The sequence below is a fragment of the Delphinus delphis genome, chromosome 7, assembly GCF_949987515.2.
Source record: "Delphinus delphis chromosome 7, mDelDel1.2, whole genome shotgun sequence".
Taxonomy (NCBI): domain Eukaryota; kingdom Metazoa; phylum Chordata; class Mammalia; order Artiodactyla; family Delphinidae; genus Delphinus; species Delphinus delphis.
The window spans coordinates 18,016,661-18,034,176 of NC_082689.1; positions in this window are offsets into that span (position 1 = coordinate 18,016,661).

Below are 17,516 nucleotides of genomic sequence, written 5' to 3' on the forward strand. Positions count from 1 at the left end.
AGTAGAAATGAAACACAGACACCCTGCCAGTCACTCTTGGTGGCAAAATTGCTACAAAGCGAATAACAGAGCTTTGGGGGCTGACTCTGGTGTTCCTATGGGTGCCAGCCAACGAGAAGTTTATAGATAACAGTTTGTACAAAACCGTATTTTCTACCTTGATGCCCAGGGAGCGGGGACCTCTGCCTCAATAGAGGGGTTAGGAGAGCACTGCCTACACAGAGAAGGTGATGCCAATTAGAAAAAGGTAACCAAACCCCCAAAAGCACGTCAGAGCCCCATAACTGCCTATGCCTAAAACTGTTGTAACTCGAGGCAAATGTTAACGCAACTTCCTGCTGCTGGTCCCTGGATGCTCCCGCCTAAATGTTCATGGAACCCTTCTTTTTTTTTTTTTTTTTAAGTCTTTTTTTTTTTTTGGTTGCACTGGGTCTTAGTTGCATCAGGCGGGTTCCTTAGTTGCAGCTCGCCAGCTCCTTAGTTGCAGCACGTGGGCTCCTTAGTTGCAGCATGCAAACTCTTAGTTGTAGCATGCATGTGGGACTAGTTCCCTGACCAAGAATTGAACCCAGGCCCCCTCCATTGGGAGCGTGGAGTCTTATCCACTGCGCCACCAGGGAAGTCCCTCATGGAGCCCTTCTAACTCATACACTGCAATCGTGCAGTATCTGTCCTCTTCAACTAGCTGGTGAGCTCCTAAGAGCTGGGCACGTCCCACTCAACTTTTATTCTCACCTCCTACGATGGAACCTGCCAACTGGTAGGCAACGAATAAGTGTTTATTAAATAAATGATGTAGAATTTGACACCCAGGGAGTTTGTCACTTGCCCAAGATCGCACAGCTAATAAGTAACAGAACCAATTCAACTCTCCCCGTTCCCAGCGCCCTGCCTTTCCGTCTCAATGCCCCAAAAGGAGTTAAAGATGATTAATAATGATTTCCATTGATTGAGGACTTAGTTGAGGTCCTGTGCCATGTCCCCTGGCCTAATACTATGCATACATTGTTAACTTAGCCTTCGTTACCACCCTAGAAGATAAATAGTCCCCATTTTGTAAATGCCAAACCAAAGGCCCCATTTGTCCACAGTCAGAGAGCAAGGAAATAGCAGAGCTGGCTGGTGGACCTAGAACAGCCTGGCCACACATGCCACGCTTCCAGCCCCCCAGAATCGCCTCCCCCCAATCAACAGAAACCAGTACATTTGCCAGCATGAATCTTGAAAGCATAAGATCCTGCTATGACTAATAAGTTGTTGATGCATTTTTTTGAAAATCTGTTTCCTTTCAGTGAGAATTTTCTGAAAAAAATCAGACTCAAGTGAAAAGTAGGAAAGGAGAGAAAAACAGGAGTCTAGACATGCTGTATACCTGTTTAAATAGTATTAAGGCACAAGCTGAAGTCCTTTAGGGACACAAACAGAGGGAGAGGCAAATGCTGTCCGTGAGTTGGCAGGACCCAAAGGATTCTGGGAACAGCTGTCTGCTCTGTGCCTTAGTCCTGTGAGATTAGTCATTTAAGAGGCTCATAAAAATAAGTAAACAAACTTTCAAAACACTGGACCTACATCTTCCTCTAAAAAGCCAACAAGGAGCTTCTGCTAAGAGATTGTCACAAACATACAAAGATTCATGTTACTACCACAGGAGTCTTTTACCTACAGCTTGGAAATGTGATCTTTTCTGTTCAAATGTGGTTGGAATTTGCTGGGACTGGAAAATAGATTATTCTTTCCTTAAAAGGGCAAACCGACTGCTTTGTGGCTAGCGCACACAGGTTTCATCTTGGCTAATTTAGACTCTACTTGTGTCGGATTGGACCCAAACAAGTGCCTGCTCCGATTCCCCCTATCTTATCTAGACCGCCGGATCACGTGGGCTGTTGTGATTTGAGCACCAGGAATACTGGTGCAGAACACTGGTCTTGGAGTGTTCAAGATCTACAAGCAAGAAAAAGAACCACAGTCAAATTGGAATCATACCGACTCCCAACATCACAGACTGTTCGAGCAAAACAGAACCAGGGATGACTCAGCCCAATGTCCTCATTTTGGAGACGAGGACACCAAGGCCTGGAGAGAAGTGACTTGTGGCCTTAGGAACCAGGCAAGAAAAGGGGCTGCATTACACCAGAGTCTTGAGCCCACAAGGTGCCAGTCCAGCAGGAGTTCTGTGTTTGTTGTTGTTTTATAGGAATTGGTTGCAAACATTTTAAAATTAGGAGGTTCAGGATGGCAGTTCCTAAACATAGAATTACCAGATGGCCCAGCAATTCCACTTCTGGGCATATACCTGTGAAACAGAAAATATATATATTGGTGCCTGTCCCTGGCTCCTGGCTCAGAGCTCCTAAAACTTTTGTAATTTCCTAGGTGATAAGAGCACTAGGCACATTTTTCTAATATTTGGTCTTTGGTCCCAGTTCCTGACACAGAGCTCCTAAATCCCTTGGAATTTTCTGGGTGATAGGAGTGTCTTCTTACTAATGAGGTGACTCTTAGTGGACTTCACCATAGCTTCAGGGCAGGGGCTGGTCACCAGAAAGACCAAGTCATGATTAGAAACGTGGAACTTTCCATTTCACCCCCTATCCTCTGGGAAGAACTGAAATAATGATTGCTCATGACTACATGAGAAAGCCTCCAAAAATCCCAAAAGTATGGGGTTCTGAGAGCTTCTGGGTTGGTGATCAGATGCACGTACCAGGAGGGTGGTGCCCCCAACTCCATGGGGACAGAAACTCCTGTGCCTAGGACCCTTCTGGACCTCGCCCTATGTGCCTCTTCATCTGCCTGTTCATCCGTATCCTTTTTCATATAAAAAACCAGTCAGGGACTTCACGGTTGGTGCAGTGGTTAAGAATCCTCCGGCCAATGCAGGGGACACGGGTTCAAGCCCTGGCCCAGGAAGATGCCACATGCCGCGGAGCAACTAAGCCCATGCACCACAACTACTGAGCCTGCGCTCTAGAGCCTATGAGCCACAACTACTGAGCCCGTGTGCCACAACTACTGAGCCCATGTGCCACAACTACTGAGTCCATGTGCTACAACTACTGAAGCCTGCGCACCTAGAGCCCATGCTCTGCAACAAGAGAAGTCACCACAATGAGAAGCCCGCGCACCGCAACAAAGAGTAGCCCCCACTCACCACAACTAGAGAAAGCCCACGCGCAACACCAGAGACCCAATGAAGCCAAAAATAAATAAAATAATCATTAAAAAAAAACCAGTCAATCTAAGTGAGTGCTTCCCTAAGTTCTGTGAGCTGTTGAAGCAAACAATCAAACCCAAGGAGGGGTTCCTACGAACCTCTGATTTATACCTGGTTAATCAAAAGTACAGGTGACAACGTTGGGGCTTGTGACTGTGTCTGAGGTGCGGGGGACAGTCTTACGGGGCTGAGCATTTAACCTGTGGGGCCTGCACTAACTCCAGTTAGTGTCGGAGTGAACTGAATCATAGGAACCTGGCTGGTGTCACAAAGAATTGCTTGTTGTGCAGCAGAGGGACCCACACGACTGACGTCAAAAGTGAAGTATTGTGTGTGTGGCTACAGTGTGAGAATAAAGGAAAGCAGTAGTGCATTTCCCCTAGAGGATACCCAAAAGAACTAAAAACAGGCCCAACAGATATTTGTACACCCATCTTCATAGGACCATTACTCACAGTAGCCAAAAGGTAGAAGCAACCCAAGGGTCCCTCAACAGATGAATGGACAAACAAAATGTGCTATATACATTCAATGGTATACTCTTCATCCGTAAAAAGGAAGGAAATTCTGACACATGCTACAACATGGATAAAACTTGAAGACATTATACTAAGTGAGATAAGCCAGTCAGAAGAGGACCAATATCGTATGATTCCACTCACATGAGATCCCTACAGTAGTCAAATTCACAGAGGGCTTCCCTGGTGGCGCAGTGGTTAAGGGTCCGCCTGCCGATGTAGGGGACACGGGTTCGTGCTGCGGTCAGGGAAGATCCCACATGCCGCGGAGCGGCTGGGCCCGTGAGCCATGGCCGCTGAGCCTGCGCGTCCGGAGCCTGTGCTCCGCAACAGGAGAGGCCGCAACAGTAAGAGGCCCGCGTACCGCAAAAAAAAAGAAAAAAAAATTCACAGAGACAGAAAGTAGAATGGTGGCTACCAGGGGCTGGGGAGAGAGGGAAATGGGGAGTTATTGTTTAATGGGTACAGAGTTTCCGTTTGGGAAGATGAATAAAGTTCTGTGGCTGGACAGCGGTGCTGGTTGCACAGTGATGTGAGTGCACTTAATGCCACCGAACCACACACTGAAAAGTGGTTAAAATGATCGATTTTGTTGTGTACATTTTACCACAGTAAAAAAATGAGAAGTGTGCACAGAAATATCCAGCCTTCCAGTGTCTTCTGGAAAACAGAAGATCTCGTACCACTGGGCCCACATGCCCACAGGGATCCACAGAGCAGCTGCCCCCTTCCGACAGGGCACACTCTCCGGCTTTGTGTGGGCACCTCCTCCCACACTCGACCCACCTACCTTACCAGCTGGGGTCCGAGGCCGCTGAGTTCCAAACTGGGCTGCACTTTGAAACCAACGGCAGAGTTCTCAAAAACATCCCGTACCCAGGCTCCACCCCAGATAACTGCGTCAGAATCTCTGAGAGCTCCCAGGTGACTCTAATGTACACCCAGAACTGAGGTCCACCAGCCCAGAGGTGCAGTTCTCAGGCTCGGCTGCACATCGGTATCACCTGGGGAGGGAGGGGCCTTAAAAACTGCTAATGTCCTTCCTGTAGGTTCCTACTGAATTGGTATGGGCTGTGGCTGACTATCATGATATTTTAAAGTTCACTGGGTGACTAAGTATCTAGGAAAGATTAAGAATCACTGCTGTAGGCATTTGAGTTTACATCCCCAGCTACAGAAATACAGCACTTGTTTATCTCTGTCCCTCCACCGTGCCAAAATAAGTACATAAATAGTACATACATTATTATCATGTTATTTATATTATACATGTGTATACATACATACATATAGACACACATATACATATATATGAGTTCTGTGAGATTAGTAATTTAAGGGGCTAATAAATATAAGTAAACAAATCAGTACGCACACGCACCCAAACACGCACACACACACACACACACACACACACTCCATCAGTCATCCTACTCCACAATTAACTCCAAATTCACCCCACAGACCAAAGATAAACCATCACTGAGGCTTAGAGAACAGCATTCATGCTTAAGTTTAGCAATAAATATTTGAGTTACTGTAGTCTCTTTGGAATTGAAGACAAAAACTATTTTTTGAGCACATACTGCACCCACGTACTTTTCTTAGTTATCTCATTTAATCCTCCCAGCAACACCATGAAGAAGACACTGTCATCTCCATTCCAGACGCGTTAAGTGTAAAGACCTACATGGTGATGACTCTGAAGGGAATGCCACTCCTCTGAATTATTTGTAAGTTCTGGAGTTCTTCGTAAAATCAGCCGTAATCTTTTACAATCAAACCTGTATGTTCCCAAAATGCTCTGTTAAATAGGATTTTTGTAATGTGATTCTCATTTTAAAGGCACTCAGGGAACTTGGTATTTTTAGGGAACACTTCAGAGAACATTTTGTAAAACAAATAACCCTTTAGCACTGTGAACACTAAGCTCTTAGCGTAGCTGTTTTGTGAGTTAGGCGTGGCAATTGCAGAGCTGGTTTTCTTACAGTACACTGAATCTGTTTCCAATGCGTATCCCAAAGAGTGTGTATGTCAGAGGAGATTTAAGAAAATAAGTGTTCTGAATAGAAGTCATAAGCTTCCAGGGTCTGCCCTCTGACATAATAATGATAAAAAAGTTTTAAGTTTTTTCTTCTCCCAATTTTCCAGTTGTAAACTTTGAGTCATTCCTTCCTCTGAAAGGAAAGTCTGAGTCTAACAGAATTTAAGACCACATCTCTCCATCCTACCTAAATGGTCTTTCTATAATCAATTTTCCATCATTGTGGCAGATAGGCTGGCTCTCTGCTGAGAGGCTGAAGTGATCTGGTTGGCTAAAATAACAGCATGGACCATCCCGAGCTCAACTGATTGTTCTGAGCTCCACGGTTAGTAACACAAGAAAAACCTAACTGAGCTGAAAATGCTCTAGTTGGTTGTACCATATATGGAAAAACAAATAGAGGCACAGAACTTTAGAACAGAATGTTCCTTCAGAAAGATAACTAAGAGCTTCCCTGGTGGCACAGTGGTTAAGAATCCGCCTGCCAATGCAGGGGACAGGAGTTCCAGCCCTGGTCCGGGAAGATCCCACATGCCGCGGAGCAACTAAGCCCGTGCGCCACAACTACTGAGCCTGCGCTCTAGAGCCAGCGAGCCACAACTACTGAGCCCATGTGCCACAGCTACTGAAGCCCGCGTGCCTAGAGACCGTGCTCCGCAACAAGACAAGCTACTGCAATGAGAAGCCTGCATACCACAGCAAAGAGCAGGCCCCGCTCGCCACAACTAGAGAAAGTCCGCGCACAGCAACAAAGACTCCACGCAGCCAAAAATAAATAACTAAATGAAAAGTAATTTATTCTACAAGTTAGCAGCCAGCTACAGCTGTTGTGGCCTCAGGGCCTAACAGAGGTAACCTCTCAGGAGCAACTGGTAAAACGAGGGGATGGAATACAGAATCAACTCCAGCCATGAGGCTAAAACTCAGGAGAAGATGCATTTTAAAGTATGGGCAGTCTTCACTCAGAGGCAGACTCCTAAATGTTCAAAACTCACAATTTCACAGGTGGTGGTTACGTTCCCTAGACAGCCTACAAGCATTTATTTAATCCTAAATGCCCTTGAAGAGAAGCACAGGTACTAGCTCTGCTCAAGTCTGGGTCCTGGGATGAGGGAGGGGGCATGTGACATAACAACAGGGAAAGGAGGAAGGGAAGAAGGCAGAGGGAGGAAGACGGGGGAGGGGGAGAGAGAGATCTTGGCCTGAAGCAAAATTCTGAAAACGTAAACATTTATGTTTGACATTCCTCTGTGTCGTTTTCTGAACTAATACACTCCCAATACTTGACCAAGTTAACACTCAGGCCTAACCCCCCCCCCCCCACCAAGGGCTAAAAACTCACCCGTACCTGCTTAAATCAGAGCTCCACTGGGACCAGGGGAAAATATCCTATCAGACTAACCCTCCCATAGTTAACAACTATAGACTCTTGACAAAATATAAAAATTAACCATAAGGCTCTGGAGAGCAACCAGAGCTGTAAGAAAAGGAAGGATGGTGGGGGGAGTCTCACTTAGAAGAGCCCTGAGCGCTGATAGTTTTCTGTCTCAGGACCCAGTCAGAGTGGGACCAGGCAGCTAAAACTGGGAGAGAAAATCGGCAGTCTACTCGCCTGAAGAATAAGTAGACAGAGTCTGGGGGACCACAGCAGCTGGATAGAGGCAGGGGAAATCCTGGGAAGGAGGGAGCCAAAGAAAGATCCCCGAATTTTTCACGCTCTGCCCAAATCTCTGCTCACCACTGAATTGCATGTATACAGGGCAGGCTCGTGGGAGCCCGGCTAAGGCTAAAAGAACTACAGATGTTTCCGCTCCTGCCAACTTCAGGGGACAGAGTTTGGAGTCTGAGTCCAGCTAATGCTACTAACACAAAAAAATGAATATTCTTCAGAGGAACATAACAGAATTCAGAGTCTCTACAACATATTACATATAAAATGTGTTGAGAACGCAATCTGAAATTACTATTCATGTCATGATATAGGAAAATGTAACCTATACTCAAAAGAAATGGCAATCAAGAGAGACTGACCCTAAGATGACCCAGATGCTAGAATTAGTAGACAAGGATGCTAAAGCAGTTTCTATAACTATGCTCATAGATAGAAAGGAAAATGGTTTATAATGAAGGAACAAATAGGTAACTTCAGTAGAGAAATAGAAACTACTATTCTAGTACTGAAAAACATAACATTTGAAATTTAAAAACTGACTAGATGGGTTTAACAAAAGACTACAAACAGTAGGATAAAGAGCCAGTGAACTTGAAGAAAAATCAATAGAAATAATCCAATATGAAAATCAGAGGGAAAAAAGTGATTGGAAAAAATGGCCAATATCAAAAGGTCTAACATACATGTCATTAGAGTTTCAGAAGGAAAGGAGAAATGGGGTAGGAAAAAAGTATTTGAAACCATAATGACCAAAATTTCACAAATTTAGGGAAAGATCTAAATTTGCAGATTCAAGAAGCTCAATGAACTCAAGAAAAACACAGCTATAGGCACATTATAGTCAAACTGCTGAAACCAAAGATAAAGAGAAAAATCTTGAGTGTAGCCAGGGAAAAACAACACATAACATACAGGGGAACAATAATATGAATTACTGTCACTTCCAATCAGAAAAAAAAAATGGATGACAAAAGATGACAAGACAATGAAACAACTTCTTTAAAGTTCAGAAAGAGAAAGATATGTTTACTCAGAATCTATATAACAAAAATATCCTGCAAAAATTAAGAGAAAATAACGACACTTTTCAGATACATGAAAACTTAGAGAATCCATTGTCATCAGGTCTGCACTACAAGAATGTTAAAGGAAATTATTCAGACTGAAAGGATGACACCAAAATGAAACTTAAATCGTCAGGAAGGAATTAGTAATGCCATAACTGATAAATATATGGGTAAAAATTATATTTCCTTCTTAATTTATTTAAAATACATATAACTAAAGCAAAAATTATGGCATCCTATTTATTGTGGCGTTTATAACATGCAGATGTAATACATATGACAACTATAGCATAAAGAATGGAGGGTATGGGTAAATGGACCAAAAATCTGCAAGATTCTTATATTTTTTTGCAAAATAGTACTATTTTAATGCCATATAAATAGGCTGTGAAAAGTTGAGGATATATATTATAATCCCTAGAAGAGCCACACACACACACAAAAAAGCAGAAGGTGGTATTCGTACCTATTCAAAAAAATAAAATAAGAGCATAATTTCACAGAGAGAATCCGACAAAAATGTTCACAGCAGTTTTATTCATAACAGCCAAAAATTGGAAATAGCCCAGGTGTACATTAAAGAGCAATGGCTGAGCAACCTGTGGTCTATTCAGACAATGGATACATATGATACTACCAAGCAGTGTTCTTGGAAAGAACTTCTGATGCGTGCAATGTGGATGAACCTCAGAAATATTATCTGAGTTAAACGCTAGAAGAGACTAAGTTTATCTCTAGTGAAAATAAAAGGAAAAACTGAGACTGGACAAGGTTTGATTGAGAAAGGGAATAAATGAACTTCCTTAAGAGATGGTAATGTTATGTATCTTAATAGGAGTTTGTACTACACAGGTGTATGCATTTGTCAAAACTCGATAGCATGCTTAGGATTTGTGCATTTCACTATATAAAAATTTACCATAAACAAATAATATATTGTAGCATAAACAAATACTGGGTTCTAGTTAGTGACTAGAGTGATCCATGTTGAGGTATATAGCAGGAAGTGTACTGGTGTCTTCAAATTATTTCGAAATGCATGCAAAAAAAAAAAGAGAGAGAGAGATGAACTGATGGATGGTTTAAAAAAATGAACAGATGGACAGATGCATGATAAAGCAAAATGTTAATTTTAGAGTACAGGTGGTAGTTTGCGGCAGGGTGAATAATGCTCCCCCTCCAAAAAAAAGTCCACATCCTATTCCCATGGAACTTGAGAGCACATTATGTTATGTGGCCAAAGGAACTTTGCAGGTGTCATTAAGAATCTTGACATTAAAAGATTAGCCTGAGGCTTCCCTGGTGGCGCAGTGGTTGAGAGTCCGCCTGCTGATGCAGGGGACACAGGTTCGTGCCCCCATCTAGGAAGATCCCACGTGCCGTGGAGCGGCTGGGCCCGTAAGCCATGGCCTCTGAGGCTGTGCATCCGGAGCCTGTGCTCCGCAACGGGAGAGGCCACAACAGTGAGAGGCCCGCGTACCGCAAAAAAAAAAAAAAAAAAAAGATTAGCCTGGACTATCCAAGTGGGCCCAGTGTAATCACTGAGTCCTTGAAGAGGGAGGCAGGAAGGCCAGAGGCAGAAAAGGTGATGTGACCACAGAGGTAGAGGTCAGGGCAATGTGGCCACAAACCAACTAATAAGTGCATCCTCTAGAAGCTGGAAAAAGCAAGGAATAGACCTTCCCCTAGAACCTCCAGAAGGACTACAACCCCGCTGGCACCTTGATTTTAGTCTTAGAAGACTCACTTCAGACCTCTGATCACCAGAACTAATAATATGATACATTTGTGTTCTTTTAAGCCAGTAAGTTTGTCATTTGTTATAGCAGCAATAGGAAACTCATACTTAGATACTTGGCTATTCACAATTCTTCCAACTTTTCTGTATATTTGGAAACGTTCATGACAATATGTTGAAGTTAAAAATAAAAAACCTCCCGTTGGCAAAGGGTAGGAATTAGGTAAAAGGTGAACTAACTGAGCTTTTAACACTAATATCTGATTGGCTAACAACTTCCCAATTCTCCCAAAGTTACTTAAAAGTTTTAAGTAGAACCCTGATTAGTCATTTGAATTCATAATTGTCCTGACTGGTAAAATTACAATAAGTAGGGGGGGGGAAGGGAAGTAAAATTTTCTGGAAAATGTAGAAAAAAGCAATGTTATTATTTAAAGAACCCACCACACAGAAAAGTCAGCCTGGCCTAGTAGCTCTCCTGGATGCCGTTCCTCAACAGGTTAAACTTGTTTATTTCTTCCTCTACTTGTGAACCCATGGCTTCTCCAGAATATTCAAATTCTGTTATTGTTTATTGATTTTCTCCTGAAGAGTCCAGGAATGGAAAGAAGAATGTAGAATGTGGGTAGGGATAGGCAGCAACTGTTTGAATGCTTGGATCAATAATTTACATATATTGGTTTGTTTTTTTGGGTTTTTTTTTTTGCGGTACACGGGCCTCTCACTGTTGTGGCCTCTCCCGTTGCGGAGCACAGGCTCCGGACGCACAGGCTCAGCGGCCATGGCTCACGGGCCCAGCCGCTCCGCGGCATGTGGGATCTTCCCGGACCGGGGCCCGAACCCGTGTCCCCTGCATCAGCAGGCGGACTCTCAACCACTGCACCACCAGGGAAACCCTACTGGTTGTTTTTAAATTGAGTGCTTATGAATCAGGGACTGACTGTGTTAGAGAAAACCAGGCTCTTCTTTATCCAGATAATAATAGGTTTGGGTCTTGTTTTTTGGAGATTTTGATTACCCATATCTGGAAGTTAGTCTTCATTGCATCATTCTAAAAGTGCAAACTGCCTTGGAAAAGAACAGTAAAAAATGAATACCAAAGAGAAAACAAAAAGCAGGCAAAGCTTAAAGTTGATTTTTAAATTTATGGTTTCAAAATGGCAAACAAAAACTTAACTTTTAAACCAAGTTTATAGCCCAAGCCATGGACGAAAATAGAAATCAGAGTCATGCATGGAAGAAATCATACACAGGCTCTCCAGAGCTGTGTTCTCAGGAAGGGAGCGATCTGATTTCTCAAAATCTGTTTTTCAAGCAAAATGAATAAAATGTCTCAAATATTTTATCATAAGAGCCAAACATGGCAGATGGCATTTGCATGGGGATTATACAGCCGCACTGAAAACCAACCATAAAGTTCTAAGAATATCCACAGAGTGCAAATACCTCCACTCATCCTCTTGCTAATCAGAATGGCTCTCCTACAGGGAGGGCCCACCATCTTCGAAGGCCAGAGAGAAATGCAATCGGGGAGAATTCCATTTCTCTGGCTCCAGACTTGAACTTGAATCAAGAGTTCAGTCAGTGCCAGTGTTTTCTCATTACACCGACAGCCAAAACCCACTGGTTTTAACCCAACACTGCCACTGAATTCAAGAAGGATCTACATACTTTATAGAAACTTGCGTATTATTCTCAAGAAACTTGCATATTGTTCTCAAGAAACATCCACATTTTCAATTCAATTCAATATTTTTTGAGCACCGATTATATTTTCAGCCATCACTTTATTTTTTGGTTAGAGGTAAGCCTGAGTAGTGTCTTAATACATGTTTTGGATAAATGAATTTATGAATGTGTAAAGTATGTTTTAAGATATGGTCTCATTCTCTAATGGAACATGAGGGAAAGCCTTTTTCCCTCAATAAGATGACAAGTTTCTCCTTTTCTAACAAGGACCCAATCTTCATTCCACAGCACCTAACAGAAGTGTCACATTGAGCCATTTTTTATTAAATCAGCTTTACGGAGCTGTAATTGACATAAAACAAAATTCACCAATTTTAAGAGTACAGTTAGATGATTTTAACAAATATTTACAATCGTTGTTACAATCAAGATACAGAAAACTGCCATCAACCAAAAAGTTTTTTCCTGTTCCTTCGCTGTCAACTTTATCTCCCTACTCCCTGGTCCCAGGAAACCACTGTCTATCACTATTATTTTACCTTTTCTAGAATTTCATATAAGCTGAATCATACAGTAGGTAGTCTTTTGTGTCAGGCATCTTTCCCTCATCATAATGTATCTGAGATATATTCATGTTGTTGTGTATGAGAACCAAAATATTGCCTCCCATTATCAGTAAACAAAGGATGTTGCAGCCATCAAGCCATCACTTTACGGCAGCCTGGATGGTAAGCCCTGAGGGAACTCAGGATGAGAAAACACAGGATACTAGCCCCAGATAGCTGAGGTGCACATCAAAGGAGTTATTTCAGTGAGCCCAGACTCTCGCATCTTCCCATGCATAGAAAAGCGTTAAATTCCTTAACTTGAGATATCTGGTTTTCGTTTTTTAACAGTAATCTTTTGATCTTCCTAATACCTGGTCTTTGGTTGCAAAAAGTCCTAGGCGCCCCGCCTTGCATCTTTGAAACAGTTTCTCAGAATTATCTGAGATGCTGTCTGTGTCCCAGGCGTAAGTCCTCAGTTTTGTCCTCCAAATAAAACTCTCAACTTTTAGGTTGTGCCGTTTTTTTCAGTCAATGTGTTTATCAACCATTCATTTATTTTTTAGTAGTATTCCATTGTGTGGATGTACCACAATTGATGGGTATTTGGATTATTTTCAGTTTTGAACAGTATGAATAAAATAGCTACAGATACACAAGCACCAGTCTTTGCATGGACATATGTTTTCTGTTCTCTCGGGTAAATTCTTAGGAGTGGAGTTGCTAGGTCATATGGTATAAGTGTATATTTGACTTTATAATAAGTTGCCAAACTTTTTTCTAAAGAGGCTGCAATATTTTGCATTCCCACCAGCAGCATATGAGAATTCCAGGTGTTCTACATCCTCATCAATACACGGTAGGGTCAGTCTTTTTAATTTAAATGCTCTGGTGGGTGCAGAGCGGGATCTCACTTTGCAGTTTTCATTTGTATTTCTCTAGTGACTCATGTCATTGAACACCTCTTCATGTGCTTGACAGATCAATTCTGATTATCTAGGTTTCGTGTGGTATATTCCTAATAATAGAATCAGAAGGATCAAACATTTTCTCCCTGGACGTAGCCACTTGTAAATCCAGAGCTAGGCAGATTCTGGAATGATTGTCTCAAGGTAAGTCCACACCTAGAAAAGATACACACCTCAAAAAAGTCCACCCTTGATAGAAAAATCTTTCAAAACCAAAGTTGAAGAGAATGGCCAGATTAATTATCTGCCTTTCCTTCCTTAGGAGGAGAGGGGAAAAAAAAAAAAAAAAAAGAAAATCACTCATCTCACAAATGGAAAGATCTGGAAATGATACAGCAGCTCCTTCTCCATCAGCCACCCCCACATGGTATATCACTAGCTGTCAGATGGCCATCTGAGATCTGAAGGCTTCAGAACATTCAATTTGCTTCTCAAAAATAACCAAATGTTAGGCTACGCCACACATGTCGTTAGTCTCTTACAGCATTCAATTTTCTCTTCATCTTATTATTTTTAGGTAGGATTCAAAACACCCACCAGGGATATATTTTTTTATGAGCAAGAACGTTGTTTTGGTAGAAAATGTGTTCAACTCCTAATCATTTGTCAAGGTTTTTTTTTTTTTTTTTCAGATGAGATGTAGCTTTCCATCTACTTAAAGTACAGTAAATTACTCATATTCAGGACATCAAAAAATGTCACCCCTTTACTTAGGAAATGAATAAAATCAGTCTACACAATTATCCTCTCCATCACTAACAGTTCTGAAATAAAAAAAGTCTTAGAAAACTTATCTCTATAACATTTCCAAATCCTCTACTAGAAACTGGCATAAACCCTGAGAGTGTCTCCTCCCAATTTTCCATCTTTGTTCCAACTGTATACTCAGACATCTGCTCTCCAGCCTTTAAGTTGGAGAATCAAGCTCAATAAATTGGATCTTCTTTTCAAAAGCTGAAAGTCTTTTGAAAGTAACTTTTACAATAATCTACTTTTTTTCATAAGAAAAGAAGAGCAAAAGAAAAAAAAGACACGAGGCAAAAATCTGTTTATAGCTGAGATCCATTAATTTGCATCATTCTTCTGTAACCTTAATCTGTACACGTATCAGGTTGGACATTAGGAATTTAGTTGGCCAGACTATATTTTGACTCTGCGGGTATATATGTATGCATGTATACATATATATGTATACCCCGTGGATGAAATGAAAGAGCCTTTCTTTCAGGGACACTGGATGGATCCATCCTCTTTTGTAAACCATGGGTGATGGCAATTACATCTGCAAAAAACTAGATTTTAGTTTCCATCTTTAGGATAAGGAGAATATTCCATTTCCACAGATATTTAATATTTGACTTACTTCTTTAACAAGCATATTTTCCAGTGTAAGATGTGCCACATTAAATCCAAATATAAATTTAAATGCCTGAGATTTGGCCAAGAAACAGATTGGGTATCAAATGAGAACATCATGGTATTTCACACACTTAGTTGTTAATTACTCCAACTAGGATTGATTCCCCAAAGCATTTTGTTTGACATCAATCAATTAGTCCTTTCGTGGAAATCTAAGTCATCTAATCAGTTGCAAAATTCAGAAAGATTTATAAACACAATTACAGCTGCTCTCTCTATTTTCTCATGGAAGTCCTTTGCCATAATCCATCTGTATATCCAGCCCCAAGATCTTTTATCCCAAATAGCTGCCCTCACTGCTACCCCCAATATATTCCAAGACCCCAGCCCTATGCCAACCTTTACTCCCTTAATCTCTGCAGTCAGAGGATGAAGAAAAACATAGGCCAATCCATTTCTGTAGGTGGATCCCGTTGTGACTCAAAGCCTTGGTCTGCTCATAGGCAAATTCACAACGTGATGAGCAGCAGAGGGAACGAGGAAATCTGCAAACAGCACCCCTGCATCTCATAGGACCATCTTAACAAGAAGTACTGATTTTGCCTTTTTTAAAAAAAAATCTACTACACATGATAATTATTTAAACCATGTCATTAGTAATGTTTTCCCAATATCATTTTTTAAATAGGTCCACAGCATGGTTATTCCCCTTAACAGTAAGTCCACCTGTGGGTATACAATGGAGGGAGGTGGGAAGAACTGCCCTCCACCCCATCTCCATGCACTGAGGGCCACAGTCTGGGGTACTCCAAGGGTGGGCCAGAGCCTTGGAATTCTTCAGCCCACATGCACCAACAGCTGCCCTCCCCCTCACCACCTCCCCCAAGCAATAGAGCAGGGCTGTGTCCAGGCCACTTTGGGACAGCTCTTACATCAAGGTGCTGCCAATAAGCACTTGTTGATGGGCCCATTGACTGTACAGCAAAGCCCTCCAAATCCTGGAGACCCATGAAGCTCAGGCCTTCTCCTGCTTAGCTAGACTTTGCTTGTCACGGAGCCCAGGGATATAGAATTCTGGGATCTCCCACCTCCACTCTCCCTGACTGCCAAGTGCAAATAGCTGATAGAAATAATTTAAAGGAGAGAAAGGAAAACAGCTCAGAACATGACACTTCCAAGAAGACTGCTCCACCGCGGTTCCCCCCAGCACTCACTGTTGACCATACACGAGTCCTTCCCTCCACCTGGGCTCCTTCTAAGCACTCATGGTTCCCACAAGCTTAGAAATAAAGTGAGAAGGCAGAGGGAAGCCAGGGAATGTGCAACACCAAGTCTCAGACTCTAAGAGCCAGAGTGACCTAAAAAGTCCTCTAATCCAACCATTTTACTTTACAGATGAAAACACTATGGCCAAGAAAGAGTAGGTGTGGCTTACCCAAGTTGAGTCTGGTGGCCTAAAATTGATTTAGTGCAACTTCCTTCCTTTATCTTCCAAAATAAATAGCTATAAGTTACCAAACCAATAATAATACTAATAATAATGTAATATTTGTTGTATGCTTACTGTTGCCAGGCACAGTGCTGACTGCCTTTCATCGATTATTTATTTAAACCTCACAACAATCCTATGAGGTGCGTACTCATTATTCCCAGGATAGAGATGAAGAAACTGCAGCACGTCTAAGCCACTGGCTGGAGGTCACATAGCAAGTGGATGGAAGAGCCCATGCCTTTGGCCGTACATTCTACAAACACTGACATTTGATACTCCTGTCATGACCCTAGGCACATCCTGAATCATCACTATATAAATTACTTTTAGGATCCCCGCAGATCTTATGTGGTTATAGAGAACCAGAATAACCCATTTCCCCAAAATGTCAAAAAACAGATTGCCGCCGCCTTCCCATGAGTAGGGTCTGATAGACTAAGTGTTTCAGTCCTCCAAGCTCCAAGCAAGCTGGAATGTCTACAGAAAAGCCAAGTCCACATGACATAACCTTGAGAAAACAAACCCCTTGTTTGGTATTTAACGGACTTCTCAATATTTTCTGAGTGTATTTACATTGCCTCCAAAACGCTTTTTACCCTACCACCTACAGCAGGCATGAGCAACCAACTCTGCCTTTGAAAGCCTAACACCAACACAGTGACCCAGCTAACAGCATCCCATAGCCGGTCCCCCATGCACCAGCAACCCCTGGGGTCCATGGGGGATCCAGAGTAGACCTTCCACTCACTTGCACATCAAGCCCACCCCACACACCTAGAGAAAGAGGGCATACAGACTTTCTGTTGAAGGAGTCTGGTCTGGGATGCTCTGAAATGTATAATGCGGCAGCAGAGATGTCTGAGCTGAGTTCCCCATGCCAGCAATATTCCCCATCTGGGAGCACGGAAGTGGCTGGCCAGAAAGACATTCTTACAGAGGCAGTCTAGGGCAGTGGTTAAAGAGAATGGGCTCTACAGTCAGACCTCAGCTTAAATCTTTTCAGAGCTTAGAGATCTTGGGCAAGTTGTTAACCTCAGTGAGCTTCAGTTTCCCCATCCGTAAAAGGGAAAGTATTGGATATGTCAGTAATAATCTCGCAGCCTTGTTTTCCAAAGTTCATTTTATTTTGATCAATTCAGTATATTGCACTAATTGTTTCAGGTGTTTTCATTATATGAAATCTACCATGAGTCAGAGATGATTTAATCTA